This window comes from Bos mutus, chromosome X (assembly GCF_027580195.1).
Source record: "Bos mutus isolate GX-2022 chromosome X, NWIPB_WYAK_1.1, whole genome shotgun sequence".
Lineage (NCBI taxonomy): Eukaryota > Metazoa > Chordata > Mammalia > Artiodactyla > Bovidae > Bos > Bos mutus.
In genome coordinates, this window is record NC_091646.1 from 60,576,504 (window position 1) to 60,597,933 (window position 21,430).

Below are 21,430 nucleotides of genomic sequence, written 5' to 3' on the forward strand. Positions count from 1 at the left end.
GTGTGGATCACAATAAACTGTGGAAAATTCTGAAAGAGATGGGAATACCAGAGCACCTGACCTGCCTCTTGAGAAACCTATATGCAGGCTAGGAAGCAACACTTAGAATTGGACATGGAACAACAGAGCGGTTCCAAATAGGGAAAAGAGTACGTCAAGGCTGTATATTGTCACCCTGCTTATTTAACTTATATGCAGAGTACATCATGAGAAACGCTGGGCTGGAAGAAGCACAAGTTGAAATCAAGTTTGCTGGGAGAAATATCAATAACCTCAGATATGCAGATTACACCACCCTTATGGCAGAAAGTGAAGAGCAACTGAAAAGCCTCTTGATGAAAGTGAAAGTGGAGAGTGAAAAAGTTGGCTTAAAGCTCAACATTCAGAAAACTATCATGGCATCTGGTCCCATCATTTCATGGGAAATAGATGGGGAAAGAGTGGAAACAGTGTCAGACTTTATTTTTTGGGGCTCAAAAATCACTGCAGATGGTGACTGCAGCCATTAAATTAAAAGACATTTACTCCTTTGAAGGAAAGTTATGACCAACCTAGATAGCATATTGAAAAGCAGAGGCATCACTTTGCCAACAAAGATCCATCTAGTCAAGGCTATGTTTTTTCCAGTGGTCATGTATGCATGTGAGAGTTTGACTGTGAAAAAAGCTGAGCCCAGAAGAACTGATGCTTTTGAACTGTGGTGTTGGAGAAGACTCCTGAGAGTTCCTTGGACTGCAAGGAGATCCAACCAGTCCATTCTTAAGGAAATCAGCCCTGGGATTTCTTTGGAAGGAATGATGCTAAAACTGAAACTCTATTACTTTGGCCACCTCATGTGAAGAGTTGACTCATTGGAAAAGTCTCTGATGCAGGGAGGGACTGGGGGCAGGAGGAGAAGGGGACGACAGAGGATGAGATGGCTGGATGTCATCACTGACTCGATGGACGTGAGTCTGAGTGAACTCCGGGAGTTGGTGATGTACAGGGAGGCCTGGCATACTGCGATTTATGGGGTTGCAAAGAGTCGGACACGACTGAGTGACTGAACTGAACTGAACTGAAGAGAACAGACTCTCTATGATTTCAGTACCTTTAAACCATCACAGTTTTGTACCTTGTTTTATATCCCTGGGTATGTGCCATTGTCCTCTGGTTTATCATCTATGGGAACCTGAAGAAAATTTGTATCCTGCTGTTGTGTGAAAATTGTATAATTCTTATGCTTTTTGTTTCGTAGTGCCTTTCAAGTCTACTATATCCTACTACTTTTCTTTCTCTTCATTCTATTAATTTCTGAGAGTTTAATATTGAAACTCCAACTAAAAATCTTTATTTATGTACTTAAAAATAATTGTAATATATAGTAAAACTGTATGTAACTTTGTTCTTTATTTTCCAGTGTCCTATAAATGTGCTACCATGCTTTCATAATTTAAAAAATAAAAATATGAAGAAGAAAAAGAACAATGAGGCTATTAATCTGGCATCTTGTTTCTGAAATATTACTGACTTCTGATTTAAAATATCTAAAATGGCTAGATTACTATTTCAGACATTTAATTTTTTTCATTTCTAGTACACTTTCTTTCCAAATATTTTTATTGATTTTTATTGATAAAATGTAAATTTTATTGACATTCTTCAGAAATCCATCTGAAGAATGAATTGAAAATAGCTACAGAGGGTGAGATCAGAAAAATTATTATCAACAAATCCTAAAAGAACATTATTTTCTAAGAAAATTGATCAGGTTTCCCCTTACTATTTTTTTTGTGTGTGTTTATAGAGACCTGTGATAAAAATGTTCTTTTCATGTCACTGTGCAACTTTAAATTTCAATGATAGGTCATTTTTCTCATTCAATTTTTACATTTTAATTTGCTTTAAAATAGTCCCTGAAATTTTATTTCACTTTAGATAGAGTCTAAGGTGGTTCTTCACTAGTCTAGATGTAGTATTTTGGGGATTTAAGCTATTTACTAATATATACTATTATTAATGTTATCTGAATTAACTAAGTAATCCTTTTGCTGATGGCAACTTGAGCACCTTACAGCAAACTGAATGAGTAAAGTCTCAGTTATAAGCATTAGGTTGGAAATGATTTTTTTTTTCCACAGAAATCTGCTTTGTTCATTTTTAATTAAACTTATTTTATTAACTGATTTAGTACATCAGAAAGATAGAATTCAGAGGTGGGAGGGGCATTTTGTTTTTAATTCAGTAATTTTTATTTTAATCATGGCTATGCTTTTTATTTATTCATTAATATCATTTGTTTCCATAGTTATCATTGTCAAAAAAAATAATAATCAGGACTAAAGCAGTTCTTTTAATGCAAACAAGAGGCAGAGAACATCAGTAAAGAACAAGGCCTAAGAAAAGTGCATTATTCCCAGAGAGATTTGAGATTTTGTGAGCAGGTAAGGTGTGCATCTCTTTGCCATCATGAATTATTCTATTAAAGTAAAAGTTTTCAGTTTTTCAACAATAACAGAAAGTAGCTCTGCCATTCATCATAATCATCAAATCTTTTAGCTCATCCACCATTTTGTTCACAGATCATTTGTACTCTAAGGGAAGATACGCGACTATAAGTGGGATAGATGAAACTCACCAGTTTATCACTTTGCCAAAGAAGCAAACATATGAAGCTGATAGACAGGTATGTAGTGACAAGCAAGTTATGAGTAAATCATCTAGGGTAACCATTTTCCATCCAATATTTCTACAAGTACATTACATATACTGCAACTGTCCCAGGAAAAGCAGGATTAGAGCTACCTGGAGACAGAAGAATGTGAAAACCAAAATACAAGTGTGAAGCATATCTCCAAAGAGAAGTTTGAATTATAAATAAAATGGAAATTAAGGTATCAACCTTGAGAAAAGTTTAAGGTGGATCTGTGATAAAAATATCACAGTTACAATTATGCAGTTCAAAATGCATCCTGAATTACTAAATAAACATTTCATGATCTTTGTAAAACAGTAGACAAGGCAAGTGTTAAAATGGCTGCCATAAAGTTATGATATTTAATTATAGTTTTTCAAAGTTAAAATCATAAATAATTTTATTTTCCATACAACATGAATAAACGATCAATGATAGTGAAATTATTTATCCATGTCAAGTGTTCCCTCTTGATACACAGCAAACAGTCAGTCCAGCAGAGGGAGCACATGTTACTAAATGATGACACACTAGGTGGACTATACACCTATGAATATTCTTAATAATGTGAATATATAAATAACAGAGTTAGTTTCTGATTTAAACGTTGATTTATGCTTCATGAAGAAATTATTATGAAAATCTATTGCTTTTGGAAATAAATTGTTTTTCTGCTTCGTGAAGTAAAATCCTTCCTATCTGTATATATTGTTTTATTGAATCAAGAATTTCTGATTTCTATACTAGAATTTTCTATGAGAAATCTCAAAGAAGCCCCAGCAAGATGGTAGGCCCTGGAGCAGCGACTGCCCAGTACTGGAGTGGTTGTTACACAATGCTGGAGCGACTCTGAGGAGATACCCCATGTCTGAGGGCAGAAATGCCCCAGCAAGATGGTAGGAGGGGTGAAATTGCATTTAGAATCAAACCCCATAACTGTCAGAGATTCTCAGAGGGCTTAAATAAACCTTGTGCACACCAGGACCCAGAGATCCCATAGAAACTTATTTTTTTTTAATAAAATTTTTATTTTGTATTGGGGTATAGCTGATTAACAATATTGTGACAGTTTCAGGTGAACAGCGATGGGAGCTCAGCCGTACATATCTTGTATCCATTCTCCCCCGAACTCCCTTCCCCTCCAGGATGCCACGTAACATTGAGCACAGTCTTGGCACTTGTTATTGACAATTATTTTGCTAACTGGGCTCTCTGACATTTAAAAGAGGGCGGGGGCATCTAATTCAGAGTCAAAAGCACCTAGGTATGCCTCAGCTATCTGAAAGAAATTTTCTGCAGTTATTGTGTTTATGTGTGTCTATAAAATTAGAAACAGTATCTTCTCAGTGACCATACAGAGATATAAGAGGATGAAGGAACGTTAGTACTTGCAATCACCCATAAGGACATTGTTAAGAAGCTTCAAAGGTTCGTTCAAACAATGTTATGTGCCAAGCATTATACCAAATTCTGGATGAAACAGAAATAAGAATGAGTTGAAGTTCATGGAACTGGAAAGCAGAATGGTGGTTCTCCAGGCTCTTTTTTTTAAATTTTATTTTATTTTTAAACTTTACAATATTGTATTAGTTTTGCCAAATATCGAAATGAATCCGCCACAGGTATACCCGTGTTCCCCATCCTGAACCCTCCTCCCTCCTCCCTCCCCATACCATCCCTCTGGGTCGTCCCAGTGCACCAGCCCCAAGCATCCAGTATCGTGCATCGAACCTGGACTGGCGACTCGTTTCATACATGATATTATACATGTTTCAATGCTATTCTCCCAAATCTCCCCACCCTCACCCTCTCCCACAGAGTCCATCAGACTGTTTTATACATCAGTGTCTCTTTTGCTGTTTCACACACAGGGTCATAGAGGATCCTGCTGTGATGTATGTTGGAGAGTGTTTTGCCTATGTTCTCCTCTAGGAGTTTTATAGTTTCTGGTCTTACGTTGAGATCTTTAATCCATTTTGAGTTTATTTTTGTGTATGGTGTTAGAAAGTGTTCTAGTTTCATTCTTTTACAAGTGGTTGACCAGTTTTCCCAGCACCACTTGTTAAAGAGATTGTCTTTTCTCCATTGTATATTCTTGCCTCTTTTGTCAAAGATAAGGTGTCCATATGTGCGTGGATTTATCTCTGGGCTTTCTATTTTGTTCCATTGATCAATATTTCTGTCTTTGTGCCAGTACCATACTGTCTTGATAACTGTGGCTTTGTAATAGAGTCTGAAGTCAGGTAGGTTGATTCCTCCAGTTCCATTCTTCTTTATCAAGATAGCTTTGGCTATTCGAGTTTTTTTGTATTTCCATACAAATTGTGAAATTATTTGTTCTAGCTCTGTGAAGAATACCGTTGGTAGCTTGATAGGGATTACATTGAACCTATAAATTGCTTTGGGTAGTATACTCATTTTCACTATATTGATTCTTCCAATCCATGAACATGGTATATTTCTCCATCTATTAGTGTCCTCTTTGATTTCTTTCACCAGTGTTTTATAGTTTTTCTATATATAGGTCTTTAGTTTCTTTAGGTAGATATATTCCTAAGTATTTTATTCTTTCTGTTGCAATGGTGAATGGAATTGTTTCCTTAATTTCTCTTTCAGTTTTCTCATTATTAGTGTATAGGAATGCAAGGGATTTCTGTGTGTTGATTTTATATCCTGCAACTTTACTATAATCATTGATTAGTTCTAGTAATTTTCTGGTGGAGTCTTTAGGATTTTCTATGTAAAGGATCATGTCATCTGCAAACAGGGAGAGTTTTACTTCTTCTTTTCCAATTTGGATTCCTTTTATTTCTTTTTCTGCTCTGATTGCTGTGGCCAAAACTTCCAAAACTATGTTGAATAGTAATGGTGAAAGTGGGCACCCTTGTCTTGTTCCTGACTTTAGAGGAAATGCTTTCAATTTTTCACCATTGAGGATAATGTTTGCTGTGGGTTTGTCATATATAGCTTTTATTATGTTGAGGTATGTTCCTTCTATTCCTGCTTTCTGGAGAGTTCTTATCATAAATGGATGTTGAATTTTGTCAAAGGCTTTCTCTGCATCTATTGAGATAATCATATGGTTTTTATTTTTCAATTTGTTAATGTGGTGTATAACATTGATTGATTTGTGGATATTGAAGAATCCTTGCATCCCTGGGATAAAGCCCACTTGATCATGGTGTATGATCTTTTTAATGTATTGTTGGATTCTGATTGCTAGAATTTTGTTAAGGATTTTTGCATCTATATTCATCAGTGATATTGGCCTGTAGTTTTCTTTTTTTGTGGGATTTTTGTCAGGTTTTGGTATTAGGGTGATGGTGGCCTCATAGAATGAGTTTGGGAGTTTACCTTCCTCTGCAATTTTCTGGAAGAGTTTGAGCAGGATAGGTGTTAGCTCTTCTCTAAATTTTTGGTAGAATTCAGCTATGAAGCCGTCTGGACCTGGGCTTTTGTTTGCTGGAAGATTTTTGATTACAGTTTCAATTTCCATGCTTGTGATGTGTCTGTTAAGATATTCTATTTCTTCCTGGTCCAGTTTTGGAAAGTTGTACTTTTCTAAGAATTTGTCCATTTCTTCCACGTTGTCCATTTTATTGGCATATAATTGTTGATAGTAGTCTCTTATGATCTTTTGTATTTCTGTGTTGTCTGTTGTGATCTCTCCATTTTCATTTCTAATTTTATTGATTTGATTTTTCTCCCTTTGTTTCTTGATGAGTCTGGCTAATGGTTTGTCAATTTTGTTTTTCCTTTCAAAGAACCAGCTTTTGGCTTTGTTGATTTTTGCTATGGTCTCTTTTGTTTCTTTTTCATTTATTTCTGCCCTAATTTTTAAGATTTCTTTCCTTCTGCTAACCCTGGGGTTCTTCATTTCTTCCTTTTCTAGTTGCTTTAGGTGTAGGGTTAAGTAATTTATTTGACTTTTTTCTTGTTTCTTTAGGTATGCCTGTATTGCTATGAACTTTCCCCTTAGGACTGCTTTTAAAGTGTCCCACAGGTTTTGAGTTGTTGTGTTTTCATTTTCATTAGTTTCTATGCAAATTTTGAATTCTTTTTTTATTTCTTCTGTGATTTGTTGGTTATTCAGCAGCGTGTTGTTCAGCCTCCATATGTTGGAATTTTTAATAGTTTTTCTCCTGTAATTGAGATCTAATCTTACTGCATTGTGGTCAGAAAAGATGCTTGGAATGATTTCTATTTTTTTGAATTTACCAAGGCTAGATTTATGGCCCAGGATGTGATCTATCCTGGAGAAGGTTCCATGTGCGCTTGAGACAAAGGTGAAATTCATTGTTTTGGAATGAAATGTCCTATAGATATCAATTAGGTCTAACTGGTCTACTGTATCATTTAACGTTTGTGTTTCCTTGTGAATTTTCTGTTTAGTTGATCTATCCATAGGTGTGAGTGGGGTATTAAAGTCTCCCACTCTTATTGTGTTATTGTTAATTTCTCCTTTCATACTTGTTAGCATTTGTCTTACATATTGCGGCGCTCCCATGTTGGGTGCATATATATTTATAATTGTTATATCTTCTTCTTGGATTGATCCTTTGATCATTAGGTAGTGACCATCTTTGTCTCTTTTCACAGCCTTTGTTTTAAAGTCTATTTTATCTGATATAAGTATTGCTACTCCTGCTTTCTTTTGGTCCCTATTTGCATGGAAAATCTTTTTCCAGCCCTTCAGTTTCAGTCTGTATGTGTCCCCTGTTTTGAGGTGGGTCTCTTGTAGACAACATATGTAGGGGTCTTGTTTTTGTATCCATTCAGCCAGTCTTTGTCTTTAGGTCGGGGCATTCAACCCATTTACATTTAAGGTAATTACTGATAAGTATGATCCCATTGCCATTTACTTTATTGTTTTGGGTTCAAGTTTATACACTGTTTTTGTGTTTCCTGTCTAGAGAATATACTTTAGTATTTGTTGGAGAGCTGGTTTGGTGGTGGTGAATTCTCTCAGCTTTTGCTTGTCTGAGAAGCTTTTGATTTCTCCTTCATATTTGAATGAGATCCTTGCTGGGTACAGTCATCTGGGCTGTAGGTTATTTTCTTTCATTGCTTTAAGTATGTCTTGCCATTCCCTCCTGGCTTGAAGAGTTTCTATTGAAAGATCAGCTGTTATCCTAATGGGAATTCCCTTGTGTGTTATTTGTTGTTTTTCCCTTGCTGCTTTTAATATTTGTTCTTTGTGTTTGATCTTTGTTATTTTGATTAATATGTGTCTTGGGGTGTTTTGCCTTGGGTTTATCCTGTTTGGGACTCTCTGGGTTTCTTGGACTTGGGTGATTATTTCCTTCCCCATTTTAGGGAAGTTTTCAACTATTATCTCCTCAAGTATTTTCTCATGGTCTTTCTTTTTGTCTTCTTCTTCTGGGACCCCTATGATTTGAATGTTGTAGTGTTTAATATTGTCCTGGAGGTCTCTGAGATTGTCCTCATTTCTTTTAATTCGTTTTTCTTTTATCCTCTCTTATTCATTTATTTCTACCATTCTATCTTCTAATTCACTAATCCTATCTTCTGCCTCTGTTATTCTACTATTTGTTGCCTCCAGAGTGTTTTTAATTTCATTTATTGCATTATTCATTTTATATTGACTCTCTTTTATTTCTTCTAGGTCCTTGTTAAACCTTTCTTCCATCTTCTCAATCTTTGTCTCCAGGCTATTTATCTGTGATTCCATTTTGATTTCAAGATTTTGGATCAATTTCACTATCATTATTCAGAATTCTTTATCCGGTAGATTCCCTATCTCTTCCTCTTTTGTTTGGTTTGGTGGGCTTTTATCCTGTTCCTTTGTCTGCTGGGTATTCCTCTGTCTCTTCATCTTGTTTAAATTGCTGAGCTTGGGGTGTCCTTTCTGTATTCTGGCAGTTTGTGGAGTTCTGTTTATTGTGACGTTTCCTCGCTCTGTGTGGGTTTGTACAGGTAGCTTGTCAAGGTTTCTTGGTTAGGGAAGCTTGTGTCAGTGTTCTGGTGAGTGGAGCTGTATTTCTTCTCTCTCCTTTTGAAGACTTGGGTTGCTTTTCTGGGTGCCTGATGTCCTCTGCCGGCTTTCAGAAGTTGTTTTGTGGAATTTACTCGGCGTTTAAATGTTCTTTTGATGAATTTGTGGGGGAGAAAGTGTTCTCCCCGTCCTACTCCTCCGCCATCTTAGTTCCTCCCCTCTCCAGGCTCTTACTTCCTTATTTTGCTCTAAACTTTCTCTGAATTCTCCATCAACCTCAATCTATTCGTTAGCCTCTCAGCTGGCCTCTCTTCCTTCACCAATCCTCTGAGTCAGTGGTTCTCAAAGTTTGGTCCTTCGGTTTCGCGCAACCTCGTCTCAGGCAGGTTGTGAGGCTGCTCAGGGAGCTGGACTTCTCGGGCTTCAGATTCCTCGGCCCGGGAGCCTGGCAGGGCCGCCCTGAGGAACCCCAGACGCCCCAGACGCTTCCAGAACTAAAGTCTCCGCCGGCCGCAGGCGGCCGGTTTCTGGAGCGCCCACACCCAGGCCCCATAGGGACTTAGACATAACTGTGTTTGAGTATCTCCTGTGGAGGTATGGGTCAGCAGTGGACTGCCACAGGGGCAGGGGTTCTGGGTGCACCAGAGTTGGGTATGGCTTAAGCCCTCTTGGAGGAAGTCGCTGTTAACCCCACCATAGAGCTTTCAAAACTTACACAGAACTGGGAAGTAGACTCTTGGAGGGCACAAACAGAACCAGGACCCAGGATAAAGGAACAGTGACCCCACAAGAGACTGATTCAGACTTGCCAAAGAGTGTCCAGGAGTCTTTGGTAGAAGCGTGGGTTGGCGGTAGCCTGATGCAGAGTTGGGGCAATGAGTGTAGTAATGTGTGCATGGAACCTTTTTTAGGAGATCGCCATTATCTTCATTACCTGCACCATAGTTTCAGTTCAGTTCAGTCGCTCAGTCGTGTCTGACTCCTTGCGACCCCATGAATCGCAGCACGTTAGGCATCCCTGTCCATCACCAACACTGGAGTTCACTCAAACTCACATCCATCGAGTCGGTGATGCCATCCAGCGATCTCATGCTCTGTTCTCCCCCTTCTCCTCCTGCCCCCAATCCCTCCCTGCATCAGAGTCTTTTCCAATGACTCAACACTTTGCATGAGGTGGCCAAAGTACTGGAGTTTCAGCTTCAGCATCAGTCCTTCAAAAGAACAGTCAGGACTGATCCCCATTAGGATGGACTGGTTGGATCTCCTTGCAGTCCAAGGGACTCTCAAGAGTCTTCTCCAACACCACAGTTCAGGAGCATCAATTTTTCAGCGCTCAGCTTTCTTCACAGTCCAACTCACATCCATACATGACTACTGGAAAAACTGTAGCCTTGACAAGATAGACCTTTGTCAGAAAAGTAATGTCTCTGCTTTTTAATATGTTATCTAGGTTGGTCATAACTTTTCTTCCAAGGAGTAAACATCTTTTACTTTCATGGCTGCAATCACCATCTGCAGTGATTTTGGAGCCCCTCAAAATAAAGTCTGACACTGTTTCCCCATTTATTTCTCATAAAGTCATGGGACCAGGTTCCATGATCTTAGTTTTCTGAATGTTGAGCTTTAAGCCAACTTTTTCACTCTTCTCTTTCAAAACTTTCATCGAGGATTTTTAGTTCCTCTTCACTTTCTGCCATAAGGGTGGTGTCATCTGCATATCTGAGGATATTTATATTTTTCCCGGCAATCTTGATTCCAGCTTGTGCTTCTTCCAGCCCAGCGTTTCTCATGATGTACTCTGCGTATAAGTTAAATAAGCAGGGAGACAATACACAGCCTTGGCAAACTCCTTTTCCTATTTGGAACCAGTCTGTTGTTCCATGTCCAGTTCTAACTGTTGCTTCCTGACCTGTATATAGGTTTCTCAAGAGGCTGGTCAGGTGGTCTGGTATTCCCATCTCTTTCAGAATTGTCCTCAGTTTATTGTGATCCACACAGTCAAAGGCTTTGGCATAGTCAACAAAGCAGAAATATATTTTTCTGGAACGCTCTTCCTTTTCTGATGATCCAGCACATGTTGGCAATTTGATCTCTGGTTCCTCTGCCTTTTCTAAAACGAGCTTGAACATATGGAAGTTCACGGTTCACATATTTCTGAAGCCTGGCTTGAAAAATTTTGAGCATTACTTTACTAGAGTGTGAGATGAGTGTAATTGTGTGGTAGTTTGAGCATTCTTTGGCACTGCCTTTCTTCAGAATTGGAATGAAAACCAACCTTTTCCAGTTATGTGGCCACTGCTGAGTTTTCCAATTTTGCTGGCATATTGATTGCAACTCTTTCACAGCATCATCTTTCAGGATTTGAAATAGCTCAACTGGAATGTCATCACCTCCACTAGCTTTGTTCGTAATGATGCTTTCTAAGTCCCACTTGACTTCACATTCCACGATGTCTGTCTCTAGGTCAGTGATCACACCATTGTGATTATCTGGGTCATGAATATCTTTTTTGTACAGTTCTTCTGTGTATTCTTGCCACCTCTTCTTAATATCTTCTGCTTCTGTTAGGTCCATACATTTTCTGTCCTTTATTAAGCATATCTTTGCATGAAATTTTCGCTTGGTATCTCTAATTTTATTGAAGAGATCTATAGTCTTTCCCATTCTATTATTTTCCTCTATTTCTTTGCATTGATTGCTGAGGAAGGCTTTCTTATCTCTCCTTGCTATTCTTTGGAACTCTGCATTCAGATGCTTATATCTTTCCCTTTCTCCTTTGCTTTTCACTTCTCTTCTTTTCATAGCTATTTGTAAGGCCTCCCCAGATAGCCATTTTGCTTTTTTGTATTTATTTTTCATGGGAAAGGTCTTGATCCCTGTCTCCTCTACAATGTCACGGACCTCCATCCATAGCTCATCAGGAACTCTATCCGATCTAGTCGTTTAAATCTATTTCTCACTTCTACTGTAAAACCATAAAGGATTTGATTTAGGTCATACCTGAATAGTCTAGTGGTTTTCCCTACTTTCTTCAATTTAAGTCTGAATTTGGCAATAAGGAGTTCATGATCTGAGCCACATCAGCTCCTGGTCTTCTTTTTGCTGACTGTATAGAGCTTCTCCATCTTTGGCTGTAAAGAATATAATCAATCTGATTTTGATGTTGACCCTCTGATGATGTCCATGTGTAGCGTCTTCTCTTGTGTTGTTGGAAGAGCCTATTTGCTTTGACCAGTGTGTTCTCTTGGCAAAACTCTATTAGCTTTTGCCCTGCTTCATTCCTTATTCCAGGGCCAAATTTACCTGTTACTCCAGGTGTTTCTTGATTTCCTACTTTTGCATTCCAGTCCCCTATAATGAAAAGGACATCTTTTTGGGTGTAAGTTCTAAAAGGTCTTGTAGGTCTTCATAGAAGTATTCAACTTCATCTTCGGTGTTACTGGTTGGGTTGTAGACTTGGATTACTGTGATATTGAATGGTTTCCCCTGGAAACGAACAGAGATCATTCACTCGTTATTTAGATTGCATCAAAATACTGCATTTTGGACTCTTTTGTAGATCATGATGGATAATCCATTTCTTTTAAGGGATTCCTGCTTGCGGTAGTAGATATAATGGTCATCTGAGTTAAATTCACCCAATTCCAGTCCATTTTGGTTTGCTGATTCCTAGAATGTCGACGTTCACTTTTTTCATCTCCTGTTTGACCTCTTCAAATTTGCCTTGATTCATGGACCTTACATTACAGGTTGCTATGCAATATTGTTCTTTACACCATCGGACCTTGCATTTATCACTAGTCACATCCACAAATGGTATTGTTTTTGCTTTGACTCCATCCCTTCATTCTTTCTGAAATTATTTCTCCACTGATTTTCAGTAGCATATTGGGCACCTACCGACCTGGGGAGTTCCTCTTTCAGTATCCTATCATTTTGCCTTTTCATACTGTTCATGGGGTTCTCAAGGCAAGAATGCTGAAGTGGTTTGCCATTCCCTTCTCCAGTGGACCACATTCTGTCAGACCTCTCCACCATGACCCACCCATCTTGGGTGGCCCCACATGGCATGGTTTAGTTTCATTGAGTTAGACAAGGCTGTGGTCCTAGTGTGATCAGATTGAATAGTTTTCTATGATTATGTTTTCAGTGTGTCTACCCTCTGATGCCCTCTCACAACACCTACCATCTTACTTGGGTTTCTCTTCCCCATGTCCAAGGAGCAGTGGCTGTGTGGGCATAGAGGGCCGAGAGGAGCTACTCCACATTCCAGGTCAGGAGGGGCAGCGGTGAGGAGACACCCGTCGTCCAAGGTAAGGAGCAGAGGCTATGCTTTGCTGGAGCAGCGGTGAAGAGATACCGCACGTCCAAGGTTAGAGAAACCACCATAGTTTGGCTCCAGGTAAATAACAGGGAGGGAGCACAGCTCTACCCATGAATAGAAAATTGGATTAAAGATTTACTGAGTATGGCCCTGCCCATAAGAACAATACCCAGTTTCCCCCTCAGTCAGTCTCTCCCATCAGGAAGCTTCCATAAGCCTCTTAACTTTCTCCACCAGAGGGCAGACAGACTGAAAACCACAATCACAGAAAACTAACCAGTCTGATCACATGGACCACAGCTTTGTCTAAGTCAATGAAACTATGAACAATGCTCTGTAGTGCCACCCAAAACGGACGGGTGATGGCGAAGTGTTCTGACAAAACGTGGTCCACTGGAGAACTAAATGGCAAATCACTTCAGTATTCTTGCCTTGAGAACCCCATGAACAGTATGAAAAGGCAAAAAGATAGGACACTGAAAGATTAACTCCCTGGTTGGTGGGTGACCAATGTTCTACTGGAGATCAGAGGAGAAATAACTCCAGAAAGAATGAAGAGATGAAGCCAAAGCAAAAGCAACACCCAGTTGTGGATATGACTGGTGATGGAAGTAAAGTCTGATGCTGTAAAGAGCAATACTGCATAGGAACCTGGAATATGAGATCTATTAATCAAGCCAGATGGAAGTGGTCAAGCAGGAGATGGCAAGAGTGAACATCAACATTTTAGGAATCAGTGAACTAAAATGGACTGGAATGGGTGAATTTAACTCAGATGACCATTATATCTACTATTGTGGCCAAGAATCCCTTAGAAGAAATGGAGTAGCCATCACAGTCAACAAAAGAGTCTGAAATGCAGTACTTGGATCCAATTTCAAAAATGACAGAATGATCTCTATTCATTTCCAAGGCAAACCATTCAATATCACAGTAATCCAAGTCTATGCCCTGACAAGTAAAGCTGAAGAAATTTAAGTTGAATGGTTCTATGAAGACCTACAAGACCTTCTAGAACTAACACCCCAAAAAGATGTCCTTTTCATTGTAGAGGACTGGAATGCAAAAATAGGAAGTCAAGAGATACCTGGAGTAACAGGCAAATTTGTCCTTGGAGTACAGAATGAAGCAAGGCAAAGGCTAATAGAGTTTTGCCAAGAGAATGCACTGGTCATAAAAAAACACCCTCTTCCAACAACACAAGGGAAGACTCTACACATGGACATCACCAAATATTCAATACTGAAATCAGATTGATTATATTCTTTGCAGCCAAAGATGGAGAAGGTTTCTACAGTCACCAAAAACAAGACCAGGAGGTGACTGTTGCTCAAATCATGAACTCCTTATTGCCAAATTCAGATTTAAATTGAAAAAAGTAAGGAAAACCAATAGACCATTCAGGTATGATCTAAATCAAATCCCTTATTATTATACTGTTGAATAGAGAAATAGATTCATGGGATTAGATCTGATAGACAGACTGCCTGAAGAGCTATGGACTTAGGTTCATGACACTGTACAGGAGACAGGGATCAAGACCATTCCCAAGAAAAAGAAATGCGAAAAAGTAATATGGTTGTCTGAGGAGGCCTTACAAATAGCTTTTAAAAGAAGAGAAGCTAAAAGCAAACGAGAAAAGGAAAGATATATCCATTTGAATGAAGAATTCCAAAGAATAACAAGGAGAGCTAAGAAAGCCTTCCTCAGTGATCAATGCAAAGAAATAGAAGAGAAGAATAGATTGGGAAAGACTAGAGATCTCTTCAAGAAAATTAGAGATAGCAAGGGAACATTTCATGCAAAGATGGTCACAGTAAAGGACAGAAATGGTGTGGACCTAACAGAAGCAGAAGATGTTAAAAGACGTGGCAAGAATACATCGAAGAACTATACAAAAAAAGATATTCATTATCCAGATAACCATGATGGTGTGATCACTCACCTAGAGCCAGACATCCTGGAATGCATAGTCAAGGGGGCCTTAGGAAGCATCACTACAAAAAAAGCTAGTGGATATGATGGAATTCCAAGGGAGCTATTTCAAATCCTAAAAGATGATTCTGTGGTTCAATATGCCAGCAAATTTAGAAAACTCAGCATTGGCCACAGGACTGGAAAAGGTCATTTTTCATTCCAGTCCCAAAGAAAGTCAATGCCAAATAATGCTCAGACTATCAGACAATTGAACTCATCTCACACACTAGTAAAGTAATGCTCAAAATTTTCCAAGCCAAGCTTCAACATTACATGAACTGTGAATCCTGATGTTCAAGCTGGATTTATAAAAGGCAGAAGGACCAGAGATCAAATTCCAAAAATCCACTGGATCATCAAAAAAGCAAGAGAGTTCCAGAAAAACATGTACTTCTGCTTTATTGACTACCCCAAAGACTTTGACTGTGTGGATCACCACAGACTGTGGAATACCGGTGGAGAAGCATCAGTTAGAACTGGACATGAAACAACAGACTGGTTGCAAACAGGAGAAGGAGTACGTCAAGACTGCATATTGTCACCCTGCTAATTTAACTTATACGCAGAGTACATCTTGAGAAACTCTGGGCTGGATGAAGCACAAGCTGGAATCCCGATTGTGGGGAGAAATATCAATAACCACAGATGTTCAGATGACACCACACTTATGGCAGAAAATGAAGAAGAACTAAAGAGCCTCTTGATGAAAGTGAAAGAGAAGAGTGTAAAAGTTGGCTTAAACCTCAACATTCAGAAAACTAAGGTCATGGCATCTGGTCCCATCACTTCATGGGAAATATATGGGGAAACAATGGAAACAGTGACATATTTTGTTGTTTTGGGGCCCAAAATCATTGCAGATGGTAGCTGTAGCCATGAAATTAAAAGACACGTGCTCCTTGAAAGAAATGCCATGACCAACCTAGACAGCATATTAAGGAGCAGAGACATTACTTTGCCAAGAAAGGTCTGTCTAGTCAAATCTGTTGCTTTTCCAGTAGTCATGTATGGATGTGAGAGTTGGACTATAAGGAAAGGTGAGTGCTGAAGAACTGATGCTTTTGAACTGTGATGTTGGAGACGACTCTTGAGAGTCCCTTGGACAGCAAGGAGATCCAACTAATCCATCCTAAAGGAAATCAGTCCTGAATATTCATTGGGAGCAATGATGCTGAAGCTGAAACTCCAATACTTTGGCCACCTAATGCGAAGAACTGACTCATTTGAAAAGACCCTGATGCTGGGAAAGATTGAAGGTAGGAGAAGGGGACAACAGAGGATGAGATGGTTGGATGGCATCACCGACTCAATGGGCACGAGTTTGAGTAAACTCTGGAAGTTAGTGATGGACAGGGAGGCCTGGTGTGCTCCAGTCCATGGGATTGCAAAGAGTCAGACACGGCTGACTGACTGAACTGAACTGAACTGATGAGAAATCTCAAGAAGGAGGAAAACATGGATTTTTCTTCTCTTTTCTATAAAAAGTGTCAGGAATGTTGGGTAATAGTTTCCATTAACACTTGAGGACACAAAACACCTTTATGAAATATTTCATCTCATTTTTTTATACTAAAAACCAAAGGCTCTACATGTTAATCTTGAAGAAGAGTGGAAAATAACACAAATATCCCTGTTATTTTGAACAGATCATATTTGGTTCTTTCAATTGATATGTATTTTATGCTATAGAGAATGGTCTCAAATCATGGCATACATGCATGATCAGTCATTCAGTCGTGTCCAACTCTTTGCAACCCCATGGACTGTAGCCCACTAGGCTCTCTGTCCATGGAATTTTCCAGTCAAGAATTTTGGAATGGGTTGCCGTTTCCTAATCCTGGGGATCTTCCCAACCCACGAGTTGAACCCACATGCCCTCCATCTCTTGCATTGGCAGGCAGGTTCTTTACCACTAAGGTACCTGGAAAGCCCTCAATTCATGGAGAGTAGGCTAAATCAACAATACAGTTTGGTATTGATTTTTAGCTTCATAAAACTAAGTAAATACAGTACAAGCCAGTTTTATTTGTAATGTAAAATATCTTTAATCTTTAGATTGTTAATGCACACATACAATGTTTGAAAAAGGAACTATGTCACCAATATCTGAAAGACTTTTGCTTACTGATTTTTATTTTCCAAGATAGAAATGAATGAATATGTATGATTTTATCTACTTCATATTTTTATACATTGGTAACTTTAATAAAATTATTAAAAATAAAGCTATTTCAAAAAAGCTATTTCTATCTTGGAAAGTATATGTACTGCCTTTTGCATTTGTTCTAGCCATAAATATATATTTATGTATATATTTTTCATAAAAGTTCACACATATTATTTGTAATATTTTTTCATGTTTATTATGTCAATTTAAATAGATTTTATTTTCAGAACAGTGTTAGTTTCACAACAAAATTAAGCATAAATTTCAGAGAATTTCCATATACTTCCTTGCTCCCACACATAAATTGCCTCTTTGACTATCAACATCTCCCACTAGAGTGGTATAATTGTTACACTGATGAACTCTCACTGACACATCATTATCATCCATGAACTATAGATTAAATTCTGATTCACTCTTGGTTTTATACATTCTATGGGTTTGGAAAAACATATAATGGCATATAACCACCACTATAGTATCATACAGAATAGTTTCACTGCCCTAAAAATTCCCTGTGCTCTATCTATCTATTTATGATTATCTCCTCCCTCACCCCTAGAAATCACTGATATTTTACCATATCCATAATCTTTGCCTTTTCTACAATTCCATATATTTAAAATTATACAATATGTACAATTTTCAGTTTGGATTCCTTCACTCAGTAATGTGTATATTTTTCCTTCATGTCTTTTCATTGTGTGATAGCTCATTTCTTTTTAGTGTTGAGTACTATTCCATTGTCTGGATATACCACAGTTTATCCATTGACCTAAACAAAGGCATCTTGGCTTACTTCCAGGTTTTGGTATTTATTAATAAAGGTACTATAAACATCCGTGTGTAGGTCTTGGGAATAGATAGAAGTTTCAACTCCCTTGAGTAAATAAAAGGAAACACAATTGCAATTATTAGAGCATACAGAAAGAGTGTGCTTAGTTTTATTAAAAAAAATAGGCAAATTCTCTTCCAAATCAGTTGTACTATTTCACATTCCCATCAGCAATGAGCAAGAATTCCTGTTGCTCCATATCCTTACCAGCATCTGGTGTTGAATTTGGCCTTTCTAATATGTGTGCAGGGGTAACATTGTTTTGATTTGCATTTTTCTGATTACATATGATCTGGAACACTTTTTCATACGTTTATTTGGCATTTGTGTACGATTTTTGGTGAGGTCTTGGCCCACTTTTCAATCAAGTTGTTTGTCTCATTGTTGAGTGTTAAGAGTTCTTTGTATATTTTTGATATCATATATATATATTTTTCTCCTTGTCTGTGCTTTGTCTTTCATTTTTTCTTCACAATGTCTCTCATGTCACAAATATTCTTAATTAAAAAAAAAGTCCTGCTTGTCAATTCTTTCTTTTATGGATCATACCTTTGGTCTTTGTATGTAAAAAGTCATTGCAAACCCAACGTCTTCTAGATTTTTCTTATGTTATCTGCTAGGAGTGTTATTAGTTTTGAGTTTTGCATTTGGGTTTATAATCCATTTTAAGTTAATTTTAGTGAAAATTGTAAACTGTGCAGAGATAAATTATTTTTTGCATATGGATGGCCAGTTTTTCTAGTACCATTGATTGAAAAGACTATTTTTATTCCATTTTATTGCTTTTGCCCATTTGTCAAAGATGAGTTGTCTATTTCTGTGTGTGCCTATTTGTAGGCTCTGTATTCTGTTCCATTGATCTATTTGTCTATTCTTTCACCAGATATTATTGAATTATAATAAGTGTTTAAGTTAGGAAATATCAGTCTTCCAGATTTGTTGTTTTTCTTCAGCATTATGTTGATTATTCTGGGCCTTTTGTCTTTCCATATACATTTTACAGTAAGTTTGTCAATATTCACAAAATAACTTGCTGGTGCCTTTGATATAGGATTGTATAATCTATAGATCATATTTTGAAGAACTGATATCTTGACAATATTGAATCTTCCTTATGGCTCATAAACATAACATATCTCTCAATTTATTTAGCTCTTCTTTGATTTTTTAGCTTTCCTTACATAGATATTCTTACATATTTTGTGTGATTTCCAACTAAGTATTTGATGTGGGGGTTGCTAATGTGTGTGGCATTGGGTTTTTTTTTTTTGTGGTAAATTTTTATTGATTTGTATTTTATTGAAGGATAATTCTAATTCCTCTTTCATCGCTAGTATATAGAAAAGTGACAGACTTTTGTATATTAACACTGCATCCTGTAACCTTACTATAAGCACTTATTAGTTCCAGGAATTATTTTGTTTATTCTTTAAGATTTTCTATATAGGTAATTCTGTCATCTGAGAACAAGCACAGTTTTAGTTCTTCCTCCCCAGTCTGTTTATCTTTCTCCCCATCTTATTGCTTTAGCTAGTACTTAGTGTCAGAGAAGGCAATGGCACCCCACTCCAGTATTTTGCCTGGAAAATCCCATGGATGAAGGAGCCTGGTAGGCTGCAGTCCATGGGGTTGCTGAGAGTCGGACTCGACTGAGTGACTTCAGTTTCACTTTTCACTTTCATGCATTGGAGAAGGCAATGGCAACCCACTCCAGTGTTCTTGCCTGGAGAATCCTAGGGACGGGGGAGCCTGGTGGGCTTCCGTCTATGGGATCGCACAGAGTCGGACATGACCGAAGTGACTTAGCAGCAGTACTTAGTGTATGATGTTGAAAAGTAGTGGTAACATCCTTGCCTTATTCCTGCTTTTAGTGGAAAAACTTAAAGTTGTGCACTATTGAATATGATTATAACTTTAGTTTTACTGAAGCTATTTCTTATAAAATTAAGGAAGATTCCCTTTTTTCTGGTTAGTGATAGTTTTATCACAGATGATTATTGGATATTGTCAAATGCTTTCTCTGCATCTATTGATACAATCATGTGAGTTATCTTTTTTTAGCCCACTAATGTGATGAATTACATTACCTGATTTCAAATTTTTAAATTAGCTTTGCATACCTTGGGTAAATCTCACATGGTTTTGGTATATAATTCTTTTTTTACATTGGTGGATTTTATTTGCTTGTACATTATTGAGGATTTTTTTTAATGTATTTATTTTTTAATTAAAGGATAATTTTTTACAGAGTTTTGTTGTTTTCTGTCAAACTTCAACATGAATCAGCTATAGGTATACATGTTTCTCCCTCTTGAAACTCCCTGCGATCTCCCTCCCTATCCCAGCCTCCTAGGTTGGTACAGAGCCCCTGTTTGAGTTCCCTGAGACATACAGCAAATTCCACTGGCTATCTATTTTACATATGGTAATGTAACTTTCCATGTTACTCTCTCCATTTCTTTCACACCCTCTCCAGCATTTATTGTTTGTAGACTTTTTGATAATGGCCATTATAACTAGTGTGAGGTGAAATCTCATTGTAGTTTAGAGATCACCCTCTCTTCCCCTCATTTTAGTTTTGAGATCACCCTCTCCTCCCCTATCCCCATGCCCGTAAGTATGTTCTCTATGTTTCTTTCACCATTGCTGCCCTAAAAATAAATTCTTTGGTATCATCATTCTAGATTCCATATATATGTGTTCTGTTCAGTTCAGTTCAGTTCAGTCGTTCAGTCGTGTCCGACTCCTTGCGAACCCATGAATTGCAGCACATCAGGCCTCCCTGTCCATCACCAACTCCCGGAGTTCACTCAGACTCACGTCCATGGAGGCAGTGATGCCATCCAGCCATCTCATCCTCTGTCGTCCCCTTTTCCTCCTGTCCCCAATCCATCCCCGCATCCGAGTCTTTTCCAATGAGTCAACTCTTCACATGAGGTGGCCAAAGAACTGGAGTTTTAGCTTTAACATCATTCCTTCCAAAGAACACCCAGGGCTGATCTCCTTTAGAATGGACTGGTTGGATCTCCTTGCAGTCCATGGGACTCTCAAGGGTCTTCTCCAACACTACAGTTCAAAAGCATCAATTCTCAGGCTCTCAGCTTTCTTCACAGTCCAACTCTCACATCCATACATGACCACAAGAAAAACCATAGCCTTGACTAGACAGACCTTTGTTGTCAAAGTAATGTCTCTGCTTTTGAATATGCTATCTAGGTTGGTCATAACTTTCCTTCCAAGGAAGAAGCGTCTTTTAATTTCATGGCTGCAGTCACCATCTGCAGTGATTTTGGAGCCCCCCCAAAAAAAGTCTGCCACTGTTTTCACTGATTCCCCATCTATTTCCCGTGAAGTGATGGGACCAGATGCCATGATCTTCGTTGTCTGAATGCTGAGCTTTGAGCCAACTTTTTCACTCTTCTCTTTCACTTTCATCAAGAGTCTTTTTAGTTCCTCTTCACTTTCTGCTATAAGGGTGGTATCATCTGCATATCTGA